The sequence below is a fragment of the Canis lupus genome, chromosome 19 (assembly GCF_048164855.1).
Source record: "Canis lupus baileyi chromosome 19, mCanLup2.hap1, whole genome shotgun sequence".
NCBI classification, from domain to species: Eukaryota; Metazoa; Chordata; class Mammalia; order Carnivora; family Canidae; genus Canis; species Canis lupus.
Genome location: NC_132856.1, coordinates 19,191,565 through 19,206,437, shown reverse-complemented (window position 1 = coordinate 19,206,437; position 14,873 = coordinate 19,191,565). Strand labels below are relative to the sequence as shown.

Sequence of the window (14,873 nt, the reverse complement as noted above, 5' to 3'; positions counted from 1 at the left end):
CCGTAAACTTCTAAAGAACAAGGATTTTATCTTCCCTAGCTTTATTTTCTAATGCCTATGATAACAATGAGAAAGTGTGCAGCTCTTAATAACGAGTTTGGGCTTCGTGGTCAGAAAGACCTGGATTAAAAAAAAAAAAAAAAAGACCTGGATTCACGTATAAATTCAAATCTGGTTCTGATACTTAAGGGCAAGCTTCATTTTTTCATATATAAATTTAGAATAATAAAAGTACCAAAGTCAAGGTTATTACTGAGTTTTTAGAACAGAAACTATACAAAGAACCTAGGTCATTACTGGCCACAAAGTACAACATCTGTTAGTGTGGTGACAGTATCTCGTATTATCATCACCTGGGGAGAAAGAAGAAGAGCTCAGATAAGTTTCGAAAATGATCAGAACTATTAGAAAGGAAATGTATAAGAATGTGAACTGATTACATATAATCTGCTAAAGTTCTTTCTCATGCATATGGTGAAATTAGTCATACTTTTTTAAATGGGCAGAATTATATTCTGGAGCTATAATATCATATAGACAGCACATTCCCCCTCTCAGCAAAGCAGATCAGAAAATGGAGGTCTAGGAAACAAAATTGGTTTGTCAGAGTGGACAGATGTCTTTAATGATGTTTCCTTCAAGATCGCTTTTAATGTTCTCTGACCTTCATTTCCTCCAATGATAATCTCTAGCCAACATAAAAGTAGCCATTTGGAAAAGATTTCTAACTTACCTTATCTGCTCTCATATACTTGTTCTTCTATTTCTTTCCCTCATATCTGGGACAGGAGATCTAGCTCATCATTTAATTTGAGTTTCAAAATATCCTTGTACACTATATAGGGCAGGTATAATTATAGGCAATTTTAAAATGAGAAATAGCCCCAGACAGGTTAAGTTAGTTATTCATTGTCATATAGCTGTAGTCACTGGTAGGCAGGATGTGAACCTCATCTTTGTCTAGATTCGGTGCTCTTCCTCTCACATCAGTCTGGTTTTGACTTTCAAGATCGGTTGGGCCAGGCCGTTATGCAACGGGTAGTCTTTAACTTTGGATGAAAAATGTGCCTCATGCCATCAACCATTCAATCAGTCGATAAGTTTCAACTTTATCTTAAGCATTATAATGTTTTATAACCCGGGAGAGGAGAACTCAACCAAATTTAACAAGAGAAAAAAAAAAAGGCTTATATATAGGAAACATATGAGCAAAAGAACATGCTTCGTGGATGCAGCTTAGATAAGAATCTGTTTAGGGTACGTATCTTGTCTATTTGGTCACTCTTTGGAATTCCATTCCTAATGCAGTGCTAATTGCTTAGGAAAAACACGTTTCTAATGACAAACCCAATCGAAGGAGTGCAGATCTTTTTTCTTTTTTTTCAAAGATTTTATTTATTTATTCATGAGAGACACAAAGAGAGAGAGACAGAGACAGAGACACAGGCAGAGGGAGAAGCAGGCTCCATGCAGGGAGCCCGACGTGGGACTCCATCCTGGGTCTCCAGGATCACGCCCTGGGCTGAAGGCTGTGCTAAACTGCTGAGCCACCCGGGCTGCCCAGATCTTTTCTATTATATATCAGTCTATACAGACTCTATTGACTTGTGTGAAATACAGGAGTTTTTGATGTTATGCTTGAAGCTTACTTCTAGGAAAATAAATGTCTGATTTTTAAATTTTTATCTTTATTTTTGACCTCTCCTCAAAATGCAGAGTATAAGCTCTCAAACACAAAAAACACAGAGGAAAATATTATTCACTGACTTACTGAAGGTAAACCTTATTGAGCAAAAACACTGTCCAGTGTCTTGAAGGGGCTGGAGTCAATAATTCATCTCCTTATAGACACAAGTGAAAAGCAACTCTCAGCAGAGATGCCTGCTCCTGCTCTGTGTGGTGATTGATGGAGAAGGAAGTAGGCAGTAAGGGCTCCTAAGGATTTCTTGCAGAGTTCATAACCTACAGTGCAAGGATAACTTAAGTGATAAACTTTATACGGTCTGCAAACCACTGCTAATAGTATGCAAATATTCCTACATGCTTTTATGTATACACCTTAAATGAAACATATATAAACTTAGTCCTTTGTTAATAATCTCTGGTGTAAGCCACCAATGTAGGTAAGTCAAGGAGTTGAGACAGCACAAATCAGAAGAGAATTGTATAGCCAACGACTACTCCTAGAGACTCAGAAGGAATAGCTAGCTAAAATGTTGAGGCATTGCTGTTGTAACTTCACTCCCCCAGTCTGTGGACTATTGGTAGGATGGGATTTTGAGATGGATAACGTTCATTAGGCAACATTTCAATATTGTAAGATTGAGAAGATTGTAAGATTGTAAAGATTGAAAAGATTCTATTGCCTGCTTCTTTTAGGTGTCTAAAATTATTCCATTAGATTTGTCGTAAGTGATACACATGAAAAATGTGGAATGAACAGCTATATGAGGAATGGCAAAGTGCTGGAAGAGCTGAGAATTTTAGAATAAAACAGACTATATATGTGGGGAGCAGCATCTGTCTCCAGGGAAGGGAATGGATGCCTAATTGTATTAGGGGCACTTATTAAATGTTAAGCTTCTTAATGTTCCAGAAAGTTTTATTTCCAAAAGTTGAGTCTTCTACGTTGTACTTTTTAATAGACTTGAGATTTAACATCTGCCTCCATCACACTTCTCTTTTCTTACCATTGGGTTCTCTTTTCATTTTCAGCGCTCTTATATTGCAAGCTCCAAAACATTTGTTTTTGTCAACTCTGTGTGTGTGTGTGTGTGTGTGTGTGTGTGTGTGTGTGTGTGTATGTATATGCATGGAATTTTACTATCTGCAAGCATCTGTGTTGAAAAGAAGAGGATTGGGAAGCCCGGGTGGCTCAGCGGTTTAGCGCCACCTTCAGCCCAGGGTGTGATCCCGGGTCCCTGAATCGAGTCCCATGTCAGTTCCCTGCATGGAGCCTGCTTCTCCCTCTGCCTGTGTCTCTGCCTCTCTCTCTCTCTCTCTGTCTCTCATGAATAAATAAGTAAAATCTTTTAAAAAAGAAAAGAAAAGATGATGGTAAGAGAAAAAGTTTTAATTTCTGTGCTGAATGTCACTAGATATCTCTTTTCTGCAGGTATTTCAAGCCTATGAATCTTTTGTATTTTTTTCATTATCCCAATTAAATACATGTGATTTATTGCAAAATTTGCAGGGGTAAATCAGTATCACAGAATAGAGTATACTGTAAATGCCATGGCTCTATGATAAAAAAAACCTAAGGGATATTGGCTGTTTTGGGCAAAAATTCTTTATTTCTTTTGTGGGAAAATAATCGTTGTCAGTTATTTGGAATACGTTTTCTTGTTAGTGGATTCTGTCTATGATTTATATTGAATTTCTAAAGAGGAAAAACACGCATTTCACTTGGTTGGTACCAAGAGTGTAGGGAAATTTCAGAACTGCCAACTCTAGATAATTGCCAATTCTGAGATGCCAATTCTATCGATTGTGGTTTTTCTAGATTTGACACCGTTTTTTTCTAATGATGGCATTTTATGGGCCATAGGGTTTACTATAAAAGAAGGTCCGTGATTTATTGTAGATGCACAGAGAAAGAGAATTATCCCAGTTATTAAACTGAGGGTAGTCTGTAAAGCAACCATATTAATTTATGCATGCACTTCCCGTTGCTGTAATTAGAGGTGAGCATCATATTCTTAGAAATCAGTCCATTCAAACTATAATTACCAGTGTCCTGGAAGGATGATATTTATTGCAATTTTTAAATGGTCATAATATGGGATTAGAATTACAAATTTTTTGAACTTGTCATGGTTTGAAGTTACCTGCTTGAGAGTTAAATATTATGTTAGAGACCAAAGCAATGTTCAAGCTTAGTTAATATATAAACATTTTTCTCTTTGGTTTAAAAATAAGCAGATGATACAGAGATAGCAAAATACCTTGTTCATACACTAGAGAACCTCAGCTGTTACAGATAATCAGACAAGTTTTGTGGCTTGATTTTAACTTGCTGCCTATTTCTAAATTACTAATGAAGGAATTTAATAAAGATTCCAATATTTGACTTCAAACTTCAGGTTATTCAAAGCTTCAGTTATATTCAAGTCTGTAGATGCTTTTCAAATAATAGAACACTTGCTTCCTATCTGGAGGGTCATAAACATTTTTAAATCCACTAAGTAGATTTCTTCCTAAGCCTGGTGAAGAGATCTAACAATTATTAAACTACCAAATTATACTAACCTGGGTGAGCTTGGCTCTTTATAAAGTATGTTGACATTTATATAAGGAAACAAATAGCTGACTGGGGTCATTTCTGCATTGGAAAATAGAAAGTTTTAGTTTGAATTACGTAGGTTTAATATGCTGTGCTTTTTAAATGTTATCACCAATTAAAGTGCCCTCTGTTGCCTGAATACTGCCAGACGCATTTCATGTTAATGTCTACGTAGTTTCTAGTACACTGTGACCATTTAGTCATATTGTAAGAGATGCAAATGTGTTTTTCCAGTTTCCTATTCAAATTATTTTCCCAATAAATCTGGTTTCCATATTGAAATAGTGCACAAAATTTTAGACCATATTGTGTTTTGTATCTGGTCTGTTCAACTACTCTGCACACTTCTCATCATGCCCCATCCCTCCCCCCTTCCTTCTTTCCTGATGTTCTTCCTTCCTTCTCAGTGGAAATGAGAGGAAGACATTTGATGCGCTCTTTGTTTCTGTGATTATTTGTAATGTTAGGCTTTCAGACCCAACTTTTGGTGACATTTACTCAGTTTTAAAACTCAAAAGAAAGACATTGATTTACTCTCAGAGGCTTCTTACCAGCAATCTGTCAGAATAAGGTGCTGGGATTGAGAATGGGATGATTATTTTTTTAATGATGGAGTTTTACCTTGTTAAATCAGCTTTAACATAATTTAAGATGATCTAAGTATTCAATTATAATATTTGTTTACAAAAGATTGATGGAGAACTGTTTAAAACTGAGGTTTTAAAAGTCGTAAGTACTACATCTCTTGAAATGATATGAGTTTACAACTTCAGCCCAGCGTTCAATCCCCCTCATTAGCACTTGAACCCCCTACAGGATCTGCTCTTTCTCCTCCTTGCTTGTTGTCCTTAAATAATATGCCTTCTCTGTCCCTCCACCTCAACCATTCCTTAGCTCTTTCTCAACCATTTTTCTGCCTGGAATGCTTTTCTCCAGTCTATCTACAATGCTAACTTTCTCATCACCCTCAAGTTTGTCCTCGAAGATCCAACCTAATCATCTATTTAATCCTGAAACATTTGCTGCCACCCCACCACAAACTCCTGATCCTCTCATTCTAGTTATTATTTTTATTTTCTGTTTATAGTACTAATCATCTTGTACCCTAGATAATTTACTTATGTATTATATTTTTCATGGATTTCTTTAACTCCCATGTTAAAGAGTAACCCTCACAAGGACAGTGATACTTGTTAGAACTGTCCATGGATGTATTTTAATCACCTAGGACAGTGTTTGAGACACAGAAGTTCAGTAAATATTTGTTGAATGAGTCAATCATTTTATATGACCTAATTGATATGGTAGATTTGCCTCCACTTCAAAACAATACCATAAAAGATACCCACAATTTTCTTAATTATTTTAAAAAGTTAATGGTGAAAGCATAGATTTTGGTAAAGGGGATAAAATAATTATTGAGGACTAAAGAATAGTTATCACAAATGTGAAGTGATAGCTCAGTTTGTATTATTAGTCCCAAATCACAAGAACATTCAAACACCTGATTTTCTTTTTTAGATTTTATTAATTTTCTCATAAGAGACACAGAAAGAGGCAGAGACATAGGCAAAGGGAGAAGAAGGCTCCCTGCAGGACTTGATCCCAGAACCCTGGGATCACAACCTGAGCCAAAGTTAGATGTTCAACCACTGAGCCACCCAGATGTCCCTACACCTGCTTTGTTCTTTAGAAAGAATACTATGAGGGAATTATGTTTATTGTAGTAAAACCAATTCTATCATTTTAACACCAGTAAAATTGTTGGTCATCAAAATATTGTCTGAGCAGAAGCAGGTGTGTTGTGAAAGTTTTATAATGATACACATCTGAAATAAATGGCAGATTTTGATTCCTTAAAGAATAGTTGGAATGTTTGAACCAGAGTAGCAAATAACTTTTGTTTTCTCTGTTGAAGTATTTTTTTCCAAATTGCAAATTCTGTCAAAAATGAGTTTATCTTTTTTTTAATTTACAGCTGTGAAACTATTTTTATCTCTTTTAAACTACGCTAGTTTATATTCAAATGAAATCTAAATAAATATAAACTTTTAACCACAAAATAAATTAAGTTTATAGAATGATATCTTTTGACACACAAACATTTTCACTATAAGCACACAATTAATAAGCATTCTCACAGTAAATGCAGCTTTATCTGGTATTATATTTGCTGAATGAGACAAGAATATTAAAGAGTTATTGACAAAGGAGAAATGTTCAATAGTAATCTCAAGTTTACCTTATAGAGGAAAAAAAAGGTTTTCTTTGAAGAATGGGAGAGATTTAATTAAACATAAAATAAGGAAAAGGTTACTTTCTATTAAAATTTAAAAGGTTAAGAGAGTAAGTACAAAGCAGTCCATGAAACCATTTTTTCCCCAAATTCTCACCTCATTTGCATCATACAAAGCAGATAAAGTCATGCATCCCCCATACCCCAAAGTGAATGACAAAGGTATGTGTATAACATAAAAGAACATCTGTTAGTAGGTCTCTCCTGAAGAAATGGGAAGGGCAAAAGCTTCCTTCTTTCAGAATTAATTTGATAATAAGAGTTCTCTCTGAAATCTCAGATGACTCAACACAGAATAGCACAGAATGTCAAAGCGTAGAGGGAATTTCCAATGTAAATTAATAGGATGATGGTAATAAGTAGATGCAGTGCTAATTCTTCCTTTTCTAATTGCCAGTATAATCATAATACAGTAAGACAGTATGGGAACACATGAAAGTAAAAAAAAAAAAAAAAAAAAGAAGAAGAAAGAAAGAAAAAGGGCAGGTCTGCTTGTTATTATTTTAGTATGAGATACAGCAGTAAATCTGAGGCAGAGGGAGAACCCAGTTGTTGTTGGTTTTTTTTTTTTTTTAATCATCTTTCCACTAAGGGAATTGCTCTATTTCCAAAAATGAGTTCTTAAAAAAAGAAAACTACAGTCTGTACTTTGAAATCAGGTGCAATTATCCTATTAGCAATTGAAACCATCCCCAAATTAGGATAGGCTTAATTTAAACTTCTTAGGTCTAAGGTAATTGGATTGATTACTCACTAGTAACTAGACCACAGTTAGTGGGATGGTCAGTTCTATGATCTTGTGAATGTAATCTCTAATTCAGAGTCATCAAGGAACATCTATGGAAAATTTCTGGTTTACCATGTTTTGTGTGTTTGTGTGTGTGTGTGTGTGTGTGTGTGTGCGATTAATTTAAGTAAATTCCATAGAGAATCTAAAAGTTGCTCTGAGTTCCCTAATGTGATTGGAATTAAGGTGCTCCCATTGACAGAAATATCCTTCTCACAAATATTTTTTGTTGTCATATATAATGATCTCAAATAAAATAGTTAATTGATGTTATTTTAGGAGAATGGGAGGTTTATTAAAGGGAAAGGAAACATGTTTATATGTTGAGTTGTTATTTATTCATAAATTGTTCAGTGCCCCACTTTTCAGCTAGTTATAAAGAAGAAAGAACCCATAAACTAAGTCATATTAAGATATCAATGACAAATATTGTATTACAATATTTGTATTACTCTTTTCAAGATTGCTTCCATCTTCAAACAGAATGTCTAGAGGTAGAAATATTTTAATTTAAATAAAGAGTCTTTAGATAGTGGTACAGGTGGAAGACAGACTCTAATGGATGCTACGTTTCAAATCAAATCCAATAGCATAATTTCTATTATGCTGATAATGAGTGTCCTTCTTGGATATTAAAATGAAGCTTCTCATTGGTTTCTGGTTGTGGATAATATAAAATAAGGACACTCCACCCTATTTCTCTCACAAATCAGCTATAAAACCTGAACAATGTGCATGAATCAATTATTTGAGGATTCTTCAAAGTGAATATATTCACAATAGCTAAAAGGTGCAAAGATGGATGAACAGATAAAGAAGACATGTTATATTTATACCATGGAATATTATTCAGCCATCCAAAAGAGTGAAATTTTGCCATTTGTGATAACATGTATGAACCTTGAGAATATTATGCTAAGTGTAATAAGTCAGAGAGACAAAAACATTTTTCACATGATTTCATTTATGTATGTAATCTAAACAAACAAAGAAACAAAACAAGACCCAGATTCATGGACACAGAGAACATGGTTGCCAGAAGAATGAGTTCAAAATGAGTGAAGGGGATTAAGAAGTACAAACTTTCAATTATAAAATAAATAAATCACGGGGAAGTAATGCACACCATGGGGAATATACTCAGTGACGTTGTATTAACTTTGTAAGGTGACACATGGTAACTAGACTTACTATGATTAACATTTATAATGTATACAGAGTAAATCTGAGGCAGAGGGAGAACCCAGAGATCACTCTGTTGTACACCTGAAACTAATATATTGTATGTTAGTTATACCTCAGTAAATTTCATAAAATAGTTTAAGAAATTGAGACTTGAGGGACGCCTGGATGGCTCAGTCAGTTGAGTATCCCACTCTTGATCTTAGCTCAGGTCTTTATCTTGGGGTTGTGGTTCAAGCCCCATGTTGGGCTCCATGTTGGGTATGGAAACTACTTTTAAAAAGAAAAGAAAAAAATAAGGCTTGAATATATAAGTAAACCAATATCTGTGCTGACAAATCATACGAGTGGAAATATTGCTATAAACAAATGTGACAAGCGAATAAAGCCTATGATAATCACAGAACTAGAAGTTCAAAAGAAAAAGTAACAAAGAATTTAGGATTTAAAATTAAAGTAAAAATTCACCACAGACAAAATATTTGCTGTGAAAAATAAGGCAGAAGTATGCTTATGTTGAGCAAAATTGTCCATCTGTCCCTGTGTATTCAGGAACCAACTGAATACTTCTTGTTTCCCAATTAAAATAGAAGACTGAGCTAGTATTAGTGCAGAACAGAGACAACAGTGCTGATTGCAATTCAGTAACTCATGTCATATTTCATGTATTATGACCCTAGTGTCTACATATTTTTTAAATTTGCATTGCTTTACTTGATGCTATTGGACGAAATTTAGCACTTATGAAATAATTCTAGGTTATTCATGATTCTATTAATAAAAGATTATAATTCTGGATATGAGACTATGAAGACACAATGGACATTTGTTGGTTGTCCCCTCTTTTCATTCATCCTTATTCTCATCTCAAGAACTTTCCACTTGGGATCTTATTTTTTCTGGGGAAGATGGGACCAGATTTCTGGGACCTTGGAACAAATCTAAGCCCATTAGCACATTCCATTGCTCTGGCCACAGAATTGGTGCAGCGACAGGTATATAATTCTGAGCTGATCCAATCAAAGTGAACCTTTGAATGTGTGCTCAGGTTGCTAGGACAAAAATCCCCTCTCTACTGCTGATAGGAAGGAATGGTTTTGTATCCATGAGACCTATTAACTACCATTTTTGGGATCATGATGGTGAGTGACTTAGGGTGACATCAAAGTTGAAAACAGAGTAAAGAGATTCACAGAAATCAATCATGTGAAGATCTTAAGCCTGTCCTAAATGCAGCTTCCTTTTCTGCACTTTTCAGTTACATAAACCAAATACGTTCCTTAACTGCTAAGCCAATATGAGTTGGTTTTCTATAATAAATCACTGTATCATACCTGCCACAGAAGGAAAACTAATGCTTTTTGTGATAGACAGAATAATGGCCAACAAAAGAGGTCACACCCTCATCCCTGGAAGCTGTAAATACATTGTTATATGGCAAGTGGGGAATTGAGATAGAAAGTGGAACTAAGGTTGTAATCACCTGACCTTTAAATGCAGAAATTATCCTGGATTGTCATGATGCACTCAAAGTAATTACAAGCATCCTTGAAATTAGAAACGAGAGGCAAAAGATGAGTTAGTGTCAGAGTTATTTGACTAGAGAAGGATCTAGCCAGCCATTGCTGTTTTTGAAAATTGAAGTGTGGGGCAAAGTGCCAGTGAAAGTGGCCAACATCAGGAATTAGAAATGCAAGGACATGGGTTCTGTCCTAAAGCCTCCAGAAGGAACAAAGCCCTGACAACATCTTGGTTTAACCCCCATTTTGGACTTCTGATTTCCAAAACTTAAGATAATAAATTTAGGTGGTTTTAAGGCACCAAGTTTGTGGTAATTCTCCCTCATGTCCCACACTGGTTTAGATGTCCCTCCGTACCCTTCTTCAGCCTCTTGTCTGCAGCTTTCATAACCTCTACATACGTCAGCCTGGCTTTCTTAAAAACAGGGAATTTACACAATCACAGGTAGTTAGGAAAATTCAGAAGTTATTATCAAGACAATATTGACACAATACTTCAATCTATAGTCTTAAAAAAAAATCTATAGTCTTCATTCAAATTTTATTGTCCCGTTAATGCTCTTAATATCAAAGTGGTTTTTTTTTTCCCCTCTCTCTGATCAAGGATCCACAGGATCACACAGGCATTGGATTTAGTTTCCAGGCCTGTTTAGTGTCCCTTTTCCACAATGTTTTCTTTGTCCTTTGTTATTCATGTCAATGACATTTTTGAAGAGTATAGGCCAAGAATTTTTCTGAAAATCCCTTTGTTTGTTTGGCGTTTCCTCATAATTAGATTCAGACTATGCATTTTTGGTAAGAATACCACAGAAGTATCCTCAGCGCATCCTGTCAGCAAGCAAATGATGGCAGGTTGGGCCAATTATCAGTGATATTAATTTTGGTCAGTTGGTTAAGATGGCAACTACCATTTTTCTTTACTATAAAATTTTTAATTCTCTGTTTATAATTAGTAAGTATCTCATTAGGGGATACTTATAGACTTTTGTCTGCTAGTTTTAACATCTGTTTGTCGTCCTTGCCTGAAAATTATTACTGTAGTTGTTGCCAAATAGTGATTTTCTAATTTATTATGTCTATTATTAGAATTCTATTCTAATGAAGAGAGGTTTTTTCCCCCTTATGTATACATTTAGTTTTCTTACATTTATTTTTATTACCATGCACTTCTGGATTCCTCTTTTCTTCTGTAGGTTGTGATTCATTACTATAATTATTTATTTTGCTCTACTGTCTCACACCAGGCCAATGGTAGTCTTTTCAAACTGACTCCAGGGTCATTCATGTTCCCATGAATCTTTGAATACCTTCTTACAGACTGGCACAAAATACTCTAAGTTCATCTCATACTTTCCATATCCCAGCCCAAGAATAAGCCATTTCCTTAAGGAGATGGTATTTGGAAATCAAGATCTCAGTGATAAGTGTGGTTTTTGGTACTAGAGTTTCATTGCTTTCAGGTCTTTTCAACAAATAGATCTAGCAAATAGAGAGGAGACTTGAAGTCTTCAACCACATTTCTGGATTTGTCTAATTTTTCAATAAGTTTTTCCTTCATTTTATTTGAAACTCTATTGTTGGTGCAGCAGTTAGGATGGCTATGTTTTCTTGGTAACATGCCCCATTTATGGTTATAAAATGTCCCTCTTTGTCCATGGTAATATTTTTGTTCTGAAGTCAACTCTAATATAAATATAGTCGCTCTGATATTCTTTTTGTTTTCTGTATTAAAAACAGCATTGCTGAGATATAATTCATATATCATACAGCTCGTCCACCTAAAGTTCATTTTGTCAGTATTTTTATAGAATTGTGAAACCAATACCATAATGTAATTGAAGAACACTCTGCTTCCCTAAAAGACACCCTGTATTTATTAACAGTTAGCCCTGTCCCCACTAGAGCCTCCTACACTCAGGTTTAAGCAATCACTAATCTACTCACTGTTTTCATAAATTTGCTCACTCTGGGGCACCTGGGTGGCTCAGTGGTTGAGCGTCTACCTTTGGCGCAGGTCGTGGTCTTGGGGTCCTGGGATCGAGTCCTGCATCAGGCTCCCTAGAGGGAGCCTGCTTCTCTCTCTGCCTATGTCTCTGCTTCTCTCTGCCTGTGTCTCTCATGAATAAATAAATAAAATCTTTTAAAAAATTTGCTTACTCTGCATACCTTCATATAAATAGAATCATAAAATATGTGGTCTTTGTGACTTTCTTGTTTCACTTTGCATAGTGTTTTCGATCTTCATCCATGCTGTAATGTATCAATACTCAATTATTTTCATAGCTGAATACTATTCCAATGAATAACATATTTGTTTCCTGTTGCTGATAGAAGTTACCATAAATTTAGTGGCTTGAAGCAACATAAATTTGTTATCTGACAGTTCTATTGATTAGAAATTCAATACAAGTCTCACTTTGTTAAAATCAAGATGTTGGCAGAGCTGCATTCCTTTCTGGACACTGGGAAGAACCCATTTCCTTGTTTTTCCCATCTTTTAGAGACCTCTCTCCATCCTTGATTTATGGCCTTCTCTCTCCCTCCCTCCTCCCCTCCCTTCTCCATTTTCGAAGCCAACAAAAGCAGGGGGAGTTCTCACACAGAATTTCTGTGACTGACTCTCCTCTCTCCTTCTTCCAATTTTAAGAGCCTTGTGATTACACTGGGCATCTTGATCTTTCAGGGTAACCTCCCCATCTCACAGACCATAACTTACTCACATTTGGGAAGTCCCTTATGCCATGCAAGGTTACATATTCACAGCTTCCAGGGATTAGGACACAGTCGTATTTAGGGGCCTTTATTCTGCTTACATCACTTGGATGTGCCACATTGATTTATCCATTTATAAAGTGATGGACATTTGGACCGTTTCCACTTTTTGGTTTTTATGAATAATGCACTTGTGCATTTCACATACATATGTTTCCATTTCTCTTTGATGTATACTTAGGAGTGGAATTGCTGGGTCATGTGGTAACTCTATATTTAACTTTATGAGAAACTGCTAAATTGTTTTGCAAAGAAGCTGCATCGTTTTACATTCCAGCAAGCTATGAAGGTTCCATTTTCTCCACATCCTCACCAACAATTGTTCTTTCCTGTGTTATTTATTTTAGCCATCTTCACGTTTTCCTTTCTAATTAGTGCTCAGATGATAAATTTATTTCCATTGTTTCACCTTCAACCTATGTATTTATATTAAAGTGGTTTTCTTGTGAACAGCATTAAATGCACCTTACATCATCTTGTGTTTGTACATAGACCACAGCCCTTTTAATATTAATTTCTATAACAGATTTTGAGAGCTAAGTTTTTGAAAATATGGAACACTTCACAGATTTGCCTGTCGTCCTGCTTAGGGACCATACTCTTTTTCTCTGTATTATTCCCATTTTAGTGTATGTATTGCTAAGGTGAACATTCTTATAATAACATTCTTGCTTATAACCTTATTAAGTTATAGGCCTTGTGAGGGCAGAGATAATGTCTAATCTATTTATAATTGTCTTTTCTAGCTTTGTGCCTTAAGTATTTATTGAATGAATACATGAAACTTTATAGATTTTCATTGTACACATTTTATTCAGAGGGCTTATCCCATGGTTGTTCATTGGCTCTCAATAATTTTGTATTGATGGGACAACTGAGAGTATTGATCATACACTTGAAAGGGGACTGGATTGAACCCTTGAAAGGGGACTGGATTGAACCCACTTTTTTCCCAAAAAGTGATTAACAAACCTTTAGATTGCATCAGTTTCCAACTGTTTGTTAATCTAACAACTGTTCTTTTCTTTCTCCCAAATCAAATTCTTTTTATTTTAATATTTATGTGATCTTTTTCTGGATGGGCTTGACATCATGCTCATTTAATATTATCCTAGTCTACTCTACATGATGCATTTTCATCAACTAAACATTCCATCTAACAGATGTGTCAGTAAAAGGATAGCTCATCAGTTGCAGTAGAAATAAATTTGTCAGATGATTGACACTGTTCACACACAAAGGAAGAGGTATCAAGTGAACTGATGTGTCATGGTATCAAAACGCAAGACAGCAAAGTATTTATTTAAAGAATATATTAAATTTTTTTAAGATATGGCACTATCTGGAGTTCTAAAGAACATTTCATAGATGTTAAATCTGTATTTTTGTTGCTTTAGTGTTTCAGAGTCTGCTGAAGGATTCGTCAAAAGTAAATTACAGTTAGAGGATCTGTTTTCCTATTATCATGGAAGGAAATACAACTTAGTTTTAAAAATTAAAATTATGGACAAAGCATTAGACTCTTAATCCTGTCTCATTAGAAAAGACTTAAGTGCAAACAGCCAATAGCTTTTAATTATAAGAGGATAGATATTGCAAGCTTTAGCATCATCCAAATATAAAATCTGTCTTTAATACCCTAGATTAAGTGGAATAGATGATGATGATTTTGTTTTAAAAATAGGTATGGACAGTTTTTTACATAAGAGAAATTACTTTGAATTGTTTTCTAGTTCTTTTGTATTTCTCATACTTTTCACCTGGCTCAAGTTCAAATTCCTTGAGAATAGGAATCATGTCTTTTGGTTGTTTGGTACTTTCACAGCAGTGAAAAGCATAACATGCATACATAGTAGGTGCTGATAAATGTTATGTGAAAGCATGTCGCCTCTCTGACAACTTCTGTTCTGCACTTGCCCAGATGCCTCTTCCAACACTCTTCTTCCTGTGTGACTCTATTTCTTGTTCAGTCTCTGCTCAGATGTCACCTTGTCACAGAGGCCTTTCTTTACCACGTTTTATGAAATTCAGTTG

The 14,873-nt window shown here is 35.2% G+C and overlaps 1 non-coding gene across 1 annotated transcript; it reads right to left on the bottom strand.

Annotated features, from left to right (window-relative positions):
- Positions 1 to 13,385: 13,385 nt before the first annotated feature.
- LOC140611525 (U6 spliceosomal RNA) lies at positions 13,386 to 13,491 on the bottom strand. The gene has a single exon (XR_012012676.1). It is a non-coding gene; the product is annotated as a U6 spliceosomal RNA (small nuclear RNA).
- Between the last annotated feature and the right edge of the window lie 1,382 nt (positions 13,492 to 14,873).